A 12,179-nucleotide genomic window follows, 5' to 3' on the forward strand; every position below is an offset into this window, starting at 1 on the left:
CCAAAAGACCTAGACACCCCACAGGACAGCTTTTAGGTGGTATAGTGAGGGAACACCTAAGTCCCAGAGGCAAGAAGAAGGCAGTGGTCAGTGAGAACAGAAAGACCACAGAATTAGATACATGTTGATTACTTGTGTGGAGCGTAATTGTCCTCCTCTTGAGGGTGGGCTGGACGTAGTGATCTGCTTCTAAAGAACAGATTAAAGTGGAAGTGACCACAGCTTCAGACACTAGGTCATAAAGGGCACTGTGGCTTCCTCCTTGCTCTCTTGGATTGCTTGCTCTGGGGGAAGGTAGCTGCCATGTTGTGAGGACACTCAAGCAGCCTGTGGAGAGGTCCATGTGGTGAGGAGCCAAGGTCTCTTACCAACAGCCAATGAAGTAGGCCTGCCAGCAGCCCATAGAGAACTGAGCCTTCTGCCAAGACAAGAGCCATTCATCTTGGAAGTGTGTGACAGCACAGCCAAGCCTTCAGAAAACTGTAGCCCCAGCTGACACCTTGACTGCAAACAGCTGGAACCACTCAGCTAGGCTACTCCTCAATTCCTGACCAATAGAAACTGTGAGATAATAAATGTTTGTTGTTTCCAGCCATGGAATTCCGGGGTGAATGTTTATGCAGCAATAGATAACTGATACACTTGTGCATTACTAGGAGGACACTGGGGATTACACATATTGAAGGAAGGGTTGAAGAGCCAAACTGCAGAAAGGACAGGGTTACAGCTAAATGTCAGGAACAGGAACACCGCCGCCACTGGGGCTCCTTGCCTCTCCTGTCTGCTTCTCTCTGCAGATCGGCTTTATTGTCTCCTACTGTGCACCAGCGTCCACCACATGCTGCCAGTATACAACCGACTGTACTGCCAGCAGCTCTTAATTTTTATATCTTAATGTGCAGATCGTGAGAAGGACAGACTGTCCCTCCAACTTCCACTTCAAAGGATGCCAGGGAGGGCCTTTGATCAGCCTGTCATTAATCAGGAGCCACCTGGAATACACTGCAGCCTCTCTCTGGACTCGGGTTTGGAGTGGAGGGAGGAACGACTGCCAAAAGAAGTAGGGGTTCTATTCTCCAAAGCAGAGACTGGGGACGAAACAACAGGATTTCTCAACTGGAGGAAAAGGTGAGTGGGAGAATAGGAAGAAAAGACCTCATAGGAGTGTGGAGACACTAGAGAAACTGGGACTCTTGCCTCTGCTTCACCACACCCCCACCCCAGAGGACCCTTCAGACCCAGTGAAATGTGTCAGTCCTACCACCTCACATGTCTGCTCCCAAATATGGCAAGAACTTTTTAATGTACCCCCCCGCCCCCCATCAAACACACACACATACACAGTTGTTCTTACCCACAGATTAGAAGGCAAGTTGGGAGAGGAATGACAGGGTTTCTTTTTTAGTTGACTGAATAAGAAGAAATTGTTTCATGTTAGCAGCCACAGTATATACATTGCATCTGATACAGCCAACTCCTAGAGTTTAAGTGCTACTTACGGAAACTGCTGAATTAACCTGAGACATTTTCTGAGTCAAGGGTCCTTTTGAAGACAGTGTGCAGTTTTCCAGTGGAAAATCCAAAGTGTCCTAGGGTAGGTGATTGCTAACTAGGCAAGTCAACCTAAGTAAGAGACACTGCCGGGTCCCAGGCCTGTTTTGTTCCATGGGTTCCTGTGGTGCCCCTCTCACCCCTGATTAGAGTACCCAACTAGCAGTTGTGGGACAAGCTGGCCTGCAACCTGGGAGGGGATTAGGGCCACAAAGCCCCACCCAGACAGTGGCAGTGGCAGGGGATCAATAGATTCAATTTCCTTTCATGGGAATCCAAACTGGAAAGGGTAAATGACCAAAGGACAGATAATGGTTGGTGGAAAGCTCTGGGAAAACAAATCTGGTTCAAATCTGGAAATACGGAGAGAATCAGTCAAGGAGAAGCGGAAGTTGAAAAAAAAACCGGCCTGGGAGCTGTCATGAGGGGCACTGGCAAGTCCGAGTTTAGAGAAAGTCAACACTAGGAAATAAAGACAGCGATTCTCAACCTACTGCAAGTCACAACTACCTCGGGTATTTAAAAAATCCCCATACCTGGTCCCTGCCAGGTCTAAGAGACCAGCTAGTGAGGGGTGGGGAGAGTGGATTCCAGAGCCCAAGTTTAAGACAGACTCCCTTAGTGGCCCAGGAGTCGGGACCCACCCCCCACCCTAGACCCCTCACCTCTGCCCCCAGTCGGGTGAGGCCTGCCCTGCCCACCCCCTTTTCCCTCTAGGGAGCTGCTGCACAGAGGGCAGTTGGCTAGCTCACCTCCGCCCTCACCGTCTAGGGGGAGCCACCCCCAGGCCCCTAATTGCGCAGAGTAAAGCGTGGCAGTGCGCGACGCCCCCCAGCCAGGTGCAGCTCCGACCTAACCTGGGCCGAGGGCACGCTGCCCTGGGCGGGATCCGCCCCGGGATCCAGGCCAAAGAGCAGGGCCTCCACCAGCCGCGACGGTCTCGGGGGAGCAGAGCCGGCCGCCTTCCCGCCCTGCGCTTCCTCGCGACGACTCAGACACGCCGGCCGGCGCGCGGCGGAGACTCGGGCCGGCGTCCGTGGCCACGGCTCCGCGCCGCCGAAGACCCAGCTCCCTCCACCCCAACCTCTGCGGGGCTCCCGGCGCCCCTCGCCCGGCCGGCGGGGTCTCTGCTGCTCGCCCGCCGAGCCACGCTTTGGACGCCTTTTTATTTGCATTTGTTGTGGGGGGTGAAGTCTGCCGTTAGGCACCTCATTTCACGGAACTGAGCTCTTAGGCTGTGGTAAAATACCCTGACACTGTGGATTTATTTTTTTTAATTAATTATTTATTTTCGGCTGCATTGGGTCTTCGTTGCTGCGCGCGGGCTTGGGCTTTCTCTAGTTGCGGCGAGTCAGGGCTACTCTTCATTGCGCTGCGCGGGCTTCTCATTGCTGTGGCTTCTCTTGTTGCGGAGCACGGACTCTAGGCGCGCGGGCTTCAGTAGTTGTGGCTCCCGGGCTCTAGAGCGCAGGCTCAGTAGTTGTGGCGCATGGGCTTAGTTGCTCCGCGGCATGTGGGATCTTCCCGGTCCAGGGCTCGAACATGTGTCCCCTACGTTGGCAGGCGGATTCTCAACCACTGCACACTGTGAATTTAAAAGAACATTTATGCACTTTAATTTTTTGAGGAAAATATAATATTTATAAAAGAGGCAGATAAGAGGGTACAAGTAAAAGGTGCCAGATGGTTTCATTTCTTTTAGAATAAGAATAAAAACAAACAATCATGTTGACCTTTATTCAAACACAGTTTATTCAGAACCCAAGTGTCTATAGTAGTCTCATGTGTCTCATCCAGCAGGCAGCCTCTCCGGCAGGTATGAAAATAAAAAGGTCGTTAGGGAGCAGAATAATCAGCTAAACAAATGGATAAAAGAGTAAAAAGTTAAAACAACTGAAGTTCAGGTAATCACTTTAGGTTTTTGTTTTTTATAAGCAGTTTTTAGAACAGTTTATATTGAATGTAAGTGTTTTTAGAACAGCTTTAGATTTACAGAAGAAAATGAGATAGTATGGAGAGTTCCTCTGTACCCCAGTTTCCCCTATTATTAACAGCTTACATTATTATGGCACATTTGTTAGTAAACCCCAATACTGATACAGTATTACAAATTAAAGCCCAAAGTTTAGTCACATTTCCATCGTTTTCCATAATGTCTTACCCAGGTATCCCCTCCACAGCACCACATTACTTTTAGTCGTACAGTCGCCTTAGGCTCCCCTCTCCCTCAAAACAGTTTCTCATAATTTCCTTGTTTTTGGTGACTCTTTAAATAGCAGTATATTCTGTGCGGCGAATTATAGATGTGTTTGATTGAAAGCACTTTTAAAAACAAAAACAAAACCACAAAGGGAGTCATAATCCAGTTGGCCAACTGAAAGTTATTCTAAACATTTTGGCAAACATTAAATAATCACACGTTAGACACCACACCGAAAAAGTGCCCTAGCATTATTAAAAAGAAAACAAGTGCCCTGAGTTTTGGACCTCAGGGAGTAACAGCTTCACCCAAACAGGAGGAGTTTAAAGAAATGCATTGTCTGGGGTGAGGTTTGGTAGATTTATAAACAAGGTTAGGGAGGAAAGACTTCAACACACACATTATTAACCTGTAAGTGAAACTGCAGAACACGCTTCGGGGCTTAGTAGAGCATAGGTTCTTCTGTCTCCACGCAGAAAGGATTCAGTGAGAGGCAGAATGACAGGTAAGGAAAGAGTTTATTAGACTAGGACCCTTGTGAGGGGTACAAGCAGGCAGGCAATGGAGTGCTGCGCCGAAAGCTAGGCGGGCTACATTTTTATAATCAAAGGAGAAGCGGGGAGAGAAAGAAGACCACCTTCTTCCTCATTCTTTCAGTAGATGTCAAGCTTCTGTCATCAGTTCCTCCTCCATGTCAGGCGGGGGAGTTTTCTTGTCCCTACATGGTCATGGTCAAACTGGGACTGTCATGGCACAATGGAAATGGGCAAAAAGGCAGTAACATATACTAAAGTATGGTAAATCATCTCAGGTTTCAGTATAATGTCATCTTTTCCCTGTATTTTTGTTTTTAATATGCTCAGAGGAGCATGTCCTAGGAATCATTAACTTACTGACCTCACTGGGCAGGATGTGGGTCTCAGTTCACCATTGTTTTATTGTTTGGGGGCATGTCTCATGCTTCTGTTGCATGGTTTTGTTGCTAAGCAAGCCTGCCTTCTTCAGTGATCATTAACTTACAGGGGTCTCCCATACTTTTTTTTTCTACTTACAGTCTCCTAGTGGGATTAACTATTTAATCACCATCTTTGTCCCTTCACTCTGTCCCTATCATAAGTGTGTTATTATTAACCTGTAAAATAAAGGAAGAAAACTTTATAATCAGGCTGAGATTTTTCTTCTTTTATTTAACAGAGAACTGTTGGAAGAAAAGAATATCTTGGGTGGAAAAGGACATTCCTGATGCTTTGGAAATTGTTCAGTACTTTTCCTAATACTTCAGGCACTGACTAAAGGAACTGCAGCTACAAAATATCTTGAACTCTTTAGTCAATGTCCCATATCTCCATCTGTTTTTGGTGTGGAGGCAATGGCTTAAAATAATGATTATAAGTTTATGCACACAACACTTGCTCTATACAAACAAATCGAGCTATTTTCTGAATCAAATCTGCACAATCCTAAAGAATAAAAAAACTTCAAAAAACAGGATGTTTTTCAAGGCAGGCTTTTTAAAAACTAATGTTGACTTGGCCTGTTCTAGGCTTTTTCTGGTAGTTAACAATTTGGAAGTGAGCTCATAATCTGACATAAGAAGGTCAGATTATAATACCTTTGGTCTCCCATTCATTTGGTTAAATGCCAGAAGCAGTTAGTCCACTAGTTTAATGAGCATTACGGCTCATTAAAACAAATTTCCCTCATTTAAGGGTCAGCTGATTTTCTTGATGCAATACTTGAAAAGGAGATCTGAAGGAAACAATCCCCTGAAGAGGTCTGGATCAAGATAGGTGGCTTTATCAATATCATGTCAGTAAAGGCATAATAATGCAAAAGAAATTTTAATTATAAAATTTTAAAAATTATATATGTAGTTGTAAGTTGGGCTGTCATTAAGTACAGTCCGCTATATCTCACTTTGGTAGCCAGTGTAAAATGTAAGCTGACTGCAGCTAACTTACCTTGAAACACAGGCCATCCAGAGCAACAAGTATGAGTCCCTCCTGCCATTTTCTGATCCTCTGATATGAGCTTATGAAATGAGCCCATAAAGTAGAGGCAAGAAGCTAATTTTCCTATCTAAATGTAGGAAAGACATGAATAAATATTTTTCAAAGCCAAAAAAAAAAGGGTATGTCTCAACCTGACACCTTCCTTCTGACCCATTTATAGCTGGGTCTTTATTGAGCATAATCAAACACTCGATTTGGTGGCTGACTATGCATGTGACCAGTTTCACTATCCATCCTCCTGCTTCAGTGCCAATTTAAGAATGCAAATCCTATGTGGCCAGATTTCTTTAAAGATGGTGAGAAATGTTTATTTTATTCTGGCTAAAGTTAATCACGTTTTCTGAAGTGGGTCCTTACATTTACTACTTTTTAAAAATTTCAGTAACTGAAAATTTGGATCTTAAAGATGGGAATGATTTTAAAATCTACCCTTTGGAAACAGTATGCTGCGCTCTTAGTCTGTGTATGACTGTAGTTATCACCACACTGCATTCAAATTATAGCCCAGCCTGGGGAAGTGTGAGCTGAACACAGCTTCTCCTGCCACCAAACCTCCAGCTGAAACAGAACCTAGGTGACTGAGAAGTGGACATGTGCTGTTTTCATGTAAGTGTGTCTGTACAGCACTAGAATATCTGATCTGCAATTGGTGGAGAGCTCAGCTGGTGCCATATGTAAAAATCAACAGGTTAATTGACCAAACTTTTATAGATTTCAATTAGTTGTTTGGGATCAAATAGACAGGCTGGGATAATCATGATGAACTAGCCATGATCTTAACCACATTTAAGCATTTAGTACCAATATAAGTATTTTCTTATTTACTTCTTTACTCAAGTAGGGTGAGATTTTATTTTGTTCATGATTTCCTCTAAGTGAATAGTGGTAAAGTTTAACAAACTAGCATAGTTCAACTTATTAAGTTACAAAATGTAACATTAGAATATGCTTCAATTTGTGGCAGACACTATATATAAAGAAGAGATCAGGCACAGTGGTTGAGAATCTGCCTGCCAATGCAGAGGACACGGGTTCGAGCCCTGGTCTGGGAAGATCCCACATGCCGCGGAGCAACTAAACCCGTGCGCCACAACTACTGAGCCTGCACTCTAGAGCCCGCGAGCCACAACTACTGAAGCCCGCGCGCCTAGAGCCCGTGCTCCACAGCAAGAGAAACCCCGGCAATGAGAAGCCCGCGCACCACAATGAAAAGTAGCCCCCGCTCACCACAACTAGAGAAAAGCCCACGCGCAGCAACTAAGACCCAACGCAGCCAAAATAAATAAATTAATTAATTAAAAGAAGAGATCAGGAGAGAGCAGAAGCACCCCCAAGATGCTGTGCTTTTTGATTCAGAAATAATGGTTAGAAGGTAGAATCCAAATTTTTTGTTATTTATAGATGCTGCCCAAGGAAGAAATGTTTATCAGATTTCAAATATTGTTAAGTTGTAAATTGGTAGTTGGCAGCTTTGAATGTAAAACTTCAACTTAGCAGGAGAAACTTGACTAAGTCAAAACTCAAGGAAAGGAAAGTCAAGGAAAATTCGGGGTATGATGCCTAAAAGCTCACTATGTGGCTGTATAAAAATATGTATTGTGGTGCTATCCAACCATCCAGTATTTTGAAGAACTTCCTGTAATAGTCACAGTTGTGGGTAGAAACAACTGTGTTTCAACAAACTCCAGTGTTGTTGAGGTGTTTTTATTTTAAGTTTTTAAAGTAATATTAAATACAGGCATACCTTGTTTTATCTCTCTTCACTTCAGTGTGCTTCACAGATACTGCATTATTAGCAAATTGAAGGTTTGTGGCAACCCTGCATTGAGAAAATCTATAGGCACGATTTTCCTAACAGCATTTGCTCACTTTGTGTCTCTGTGTCACATTTTAGTAGTTCTTGCAATATTTCAAATTTTTTCATTATTACTATATTTGTTATGCTGACCTGTGATCACTGTGATCCTTGATGTTACTATTTTTTAAAAATTTTTATTGGGACTATAGTTGATTTAAAATATTGTGTTAGCTTCTGCTGTGCAGCAAAGTGAATCAGTTATAGATATACATATATCCACTCTTTTAGAAATTCTTTTCCAATATAGGTCATTACAGAGTATTGAGAAGAGTTCCCTGTGCTGTACAGTATGTCCTTATTAGTTATCTATTTTATATAGTAGTATGTGTATTTCAGTCACAATCTCCCAATTTATCCCTCCCCCCTTTCCCTCCTGGTAACCATAAGTTTGTTTTCTACATCCGTTACTCTACTTCTGTTTTGTAAATAAGTTCATTTGTACCCTTTTTTTTAGATTCCACATATAAGCGATATCATATGATATTTGGTTTTCTCTGACTTACTTCACTCAGTATGACAATCTCTAGATCCATCCATGTTGCTACAAATGACATTATTTCATTCTTTTTTATGGCTGAGTTGATGTTACTATTGTAATTGCTTTGGGGAGCCACAAACTGCACCCATTTAAGACAGCAAACTAAAAAAACTAAATGTTGTGTATATTCTGACTGCTCCACCTACCACCTGTTCCCTGTCTCTCTCCCTCTCCTTGGGCCTCCCTATTCCGAGACACAACAATATTGAAATTAGACCAGTTAATAACCCTCCGGTGGCCTCTAAGTGTTCAAGTGAAAGGCAGAGTCACACATTTCTCACTTTAAATCAAAAGCTAGAAATGATTAAGTTTAGTGAGGAAGACATGTCAAAACCCAAGACAGGCTGAAAGCTGGGCCTCTTGTGCCAGTTAGCCAAGTTGTGAATGCAAAGGCAAAGTTCTTGAAGGAAATTGAAAGTGCTACTCCACTGAACACACAAATGATAAGAAAGTGAAACATACTTATTCTGATATGGAGAAAGTTTTAGTGGTCTGGATAGAAGATCAAATCAGCCACAACATTCCCTTAAGCCAAAGCCTAATCCAGAGCAAGGCCCTAACCGTCTTCAATTCTATGAAAGCTGAGAGAAGTGAGGAAGCTGCAGAAGAAAACTTTGAAGCTAGCAGAGGTTGGTTCAGGAGGTTTAAGGAAAGAAATCATCTCCATTAGATAAAAGTGCAAGGGGAAGCAGCAAGTGCTGATGTAGAAGCTACAGCAAGTTATCCAGATCTAGCTAAGATAATTCATGAAGGTGGCTACACCAAACAACAGATTTTCAATGTAAATGAAACAGTCTTATATTGGAAGAAGATGGCATTTAGGACTTCCATAGCTAGAGAGGAGAAATCAATGCCTAGTTTCAGAGCTCTCTTGCTAGGGGTAATGCATCTGGTGGCTTTATGGTGAAACCAATGCTCATTTACCATTCTGAAAATCCTAGGGTCCTTAAGAATTATGCTATAAAAATATTTAAAAAATAAAAAAAATATATAAAAAAAAAGAATTATGCTAGATCTACTCTGCCTGTGCTCTGCAAATGGAACAATAAAGCCTGGATGACAGCACAGCTACTTACTACATGGTTTCCTGAATATTTTAGGCCCACTGTTGAAATCAACTGCTATTAAAAAAAAATAGTTTCCTTTCAAAATATTATTATTCATTGACAATGCACGTGGTCACCCAAGAACTCTGATGGAGATGTACAATGAGATTGATGCTTTTTTCATGCCTGCTAACACAACATCCATTCAGCAGTCCATGGATCAAGGGGTAATTTTGACTCTCAAGTGTTAGTACTTAAGAAATACATTTTGGATTTTGTTAGGCATAGTTGATTTTAACTAAACAAGAGAAACCTGGCAATATCTATTAAAATTAAAATTCAGATAGAAAAAGAGGATTACATTTTGTAAGGCTATAGCTGCCATAGATAGCGATTCCTCTGATGGATCTGGGCGAAGTCAGTTGAAAACCCTCTGAATTGGAAAGGATTCACCATTCTAGATGCCATTAAGAACATTCATGATTCATGGGAAGAGGTCAAAATATCAATATTAACAGGAGTTTGGAAGAAGTTGATCCCAACCCTCACAGGTGACTTTGAGGGGTTCAAGACTTTCATGGAGGAAACAAAAATAAAGGTGTGGGACTTCCCTGGCGGTCCAGTGGTTAAGACTCTGCGCTTCCAATGCAGGGAGCGGGGGTTCGAGCCCTGGTTGGGGAACTAAGATCCCACATCCCATGCAGGGCAGCCAAAAAAAAAAAAAAAAATTAAGTTATATATGTTGTTCTTTCAGACATAATGCTATTGCACACTTACTATAGTATAACGTAAACATAACTTTTTTTTTTTTTCATTTTTGCGGTACGCGGGCCTCTCACTGTTGTGGCCTCTCCCATTGCGGAGCACAGGCTCTGGACGTGCAGGCTCAGCGGCCATGGCTCACGGGCCCAGCCGCTTTGCGGCATGTGAGATCTTCTCGGACCGGGGCACGAACCCATGTCCCCTGCATCGGCAGGCGGACTCTCAACCACTGCGCCACCAGGGAAGCCCCGTAAACATAACTTTTATATGCACTGGGAAACCAGAGAAATTCGTGTGACTTTATTATCATATTCTCTTTATTGCAGTGATCTGGAACCAAACTTGCAATGTCTCCAAGGTATGCCTGTATACATCTTAGCACCTTTGGCATTTTTGTCCAAATAGACTTTGACAAATAAAGTGTGAATATAACCCTTTTCATCTTCATTTCTCCAAATGCAGAATCACCTTCATTTTCCTCTATAACATACAATGTTTCTGCTTCAACTGCTGAAAGAATTCCTTCATTCTGATCTTCAAATATGTAGAGAATTTTACAAGTCCCTGTGGGGGGGAATATGTTCCTTGTCATCGAATTTATTATTAAAAGTCATGACCAGACCTGCACCTCACTCTCCTGACTTTGCTCCTCTGTGTAACTGGTGTCTGTATTCTTCCAGTCTTGTGCACAGTTATTTGGGACTGAGATTTTTATGCATTACACTCTGTTGTCAGGCCTCTTCACTTGGTGCTGAGAGCGTGCCTTCAACCTCAGCTAGCCAGACTTCAAGGTTCTGGGCCTCTCGTCACAGTTTTCCTACGTATATGTATATATGTATATGAAACTCTCTCTCTCTCTCTCTCTCTCTCTCTCTCTCTCTCTATATATATATATATATATGTATATATATATATAGTTAATTTGTGACCCAAACTGGCTGGATCTCCCATTTGAGGATTCATTAGACAGTCACTCTTCATCTTTGTTATACCATCTCTGATCCATATCCATCTGGATTTCTTTATTTAATTCATTGACTTTCTTTATATAGCTTTTTCCTTCTTTGTTGAGATGAAAGATTGCTGAAACCCTCTGGTGTTGCCCTCCCCCACCCACCCCATGCTTTAGGTTGTTAAAGTGAATTTGGGGTTTGAAGATCATGAACTCATTGAAGCAATGAGTACACTTTACTGTGTGGGAAACATTTATTTTTATGAACAGCCATAACTTTCCTTTGGATTTGCTATCAGATTTGACCTCTGTTTTGTCTACTCTGGAATTTTAAACACTATGATCAGACACAGTACACTTCATTGGCTGAGTGTCTTCCTCAGATGTCTCCAGGAGCCTCAAACTCTGACTTGAAAGTTTCTGTTACCAACTATGACATTTATCTGATCATTGATTCAGCTGACTTAACTATGGTATCCAAGCTTTTCCCACTGATTACTATTGCCTGTTGATCAACATCTCCATGTCTTCATTGATCCTCCAATTCTCACTGTCCTTCTTTCTTCCATCTCTTGTATTTTCTGAAGGATGTTGGATATATGAGGATGGTAATATTCATGCAGGTCCTGGTCCAGTTTCTTGAAGACTTGGTGAGTAATCTGCTTTGCTGTCCTCTGCTATTGGTGATACTTTTGAGTTTGTTGGTGTGCCTTTTCAACACCTACCTTTTAAACACTCATGTCAGCATGATTTTTTTTTTTTTCCAAAATACTGCTGTGTTCTGTCAGTCTTTTGGAATCTCACACATACCGTCGTTTACTTGATTTACGTTGCTTCCAGCAAGTGTCTATCGGTGGCTCTCTTTTGTGCATCACGATATCCACTCCTGCTCTGGTCTTGAACACAGCCCGCTAACTCCACAGTGACCTGTGAGGTCAAGTTCTCCAAGGTAAATGCATGGTGCCCAGCGTGACCGCTCATTTCGCTCACAGGGTGGGAAGGAACGCTTTACATGACGAATATACTTGTATTCTTCCTCCTTCCAGTTCTTTTTAGGTTGGTATTTCTTCAAAAGATTCCTGAGTTGCTTTGTAAAGCTGAGTTCAGTCTCTGTCGTTTCCCTGACAAATGTGATGTATTTCTCAAGAATACCAGCTCCTCACTGTGTTTTCCTAAGTCGAACGGATCCCCGAGCTCGGTGCCCCAGTCCGGGCGCAGGGGCGGTTAGAGGCTCCCCGCGGCGGGCGCGCCTCCCGCGTC

The 12,179-nt window shown here is 42.8% G+C and overlaps 1 pseudogene; it reads right to left on the bottom strand.

The window, feature by feature from the left end:
• Positions 1–2,342: 2,342 nt before the first annotated feature.
• On the bottom strand, positions 2,343–11,791 carry LOC114900439 (annotated as a pseudogene).
• Between the last annotated feature and the right edge of the window lie 388 nt (positions 11,792–12,179).

This window comes from Monodon monoceros, unplaced genomic scaffold, assembly GCF_005190385.1.
Source record: "Monodon monoceros isolate NGI ecotype Baffin Bay Population unplaced genomic scaffold, NGI_Narwhal_1 Super_Scaffold_19, whole genome shotgun sequence".
Taxonomy (NCBI): Eukaryota; Metazoa; Chordata; class Mammalia; order Artiodactyla; family Monodontidae; genus Monodon; species Monodon monoceros.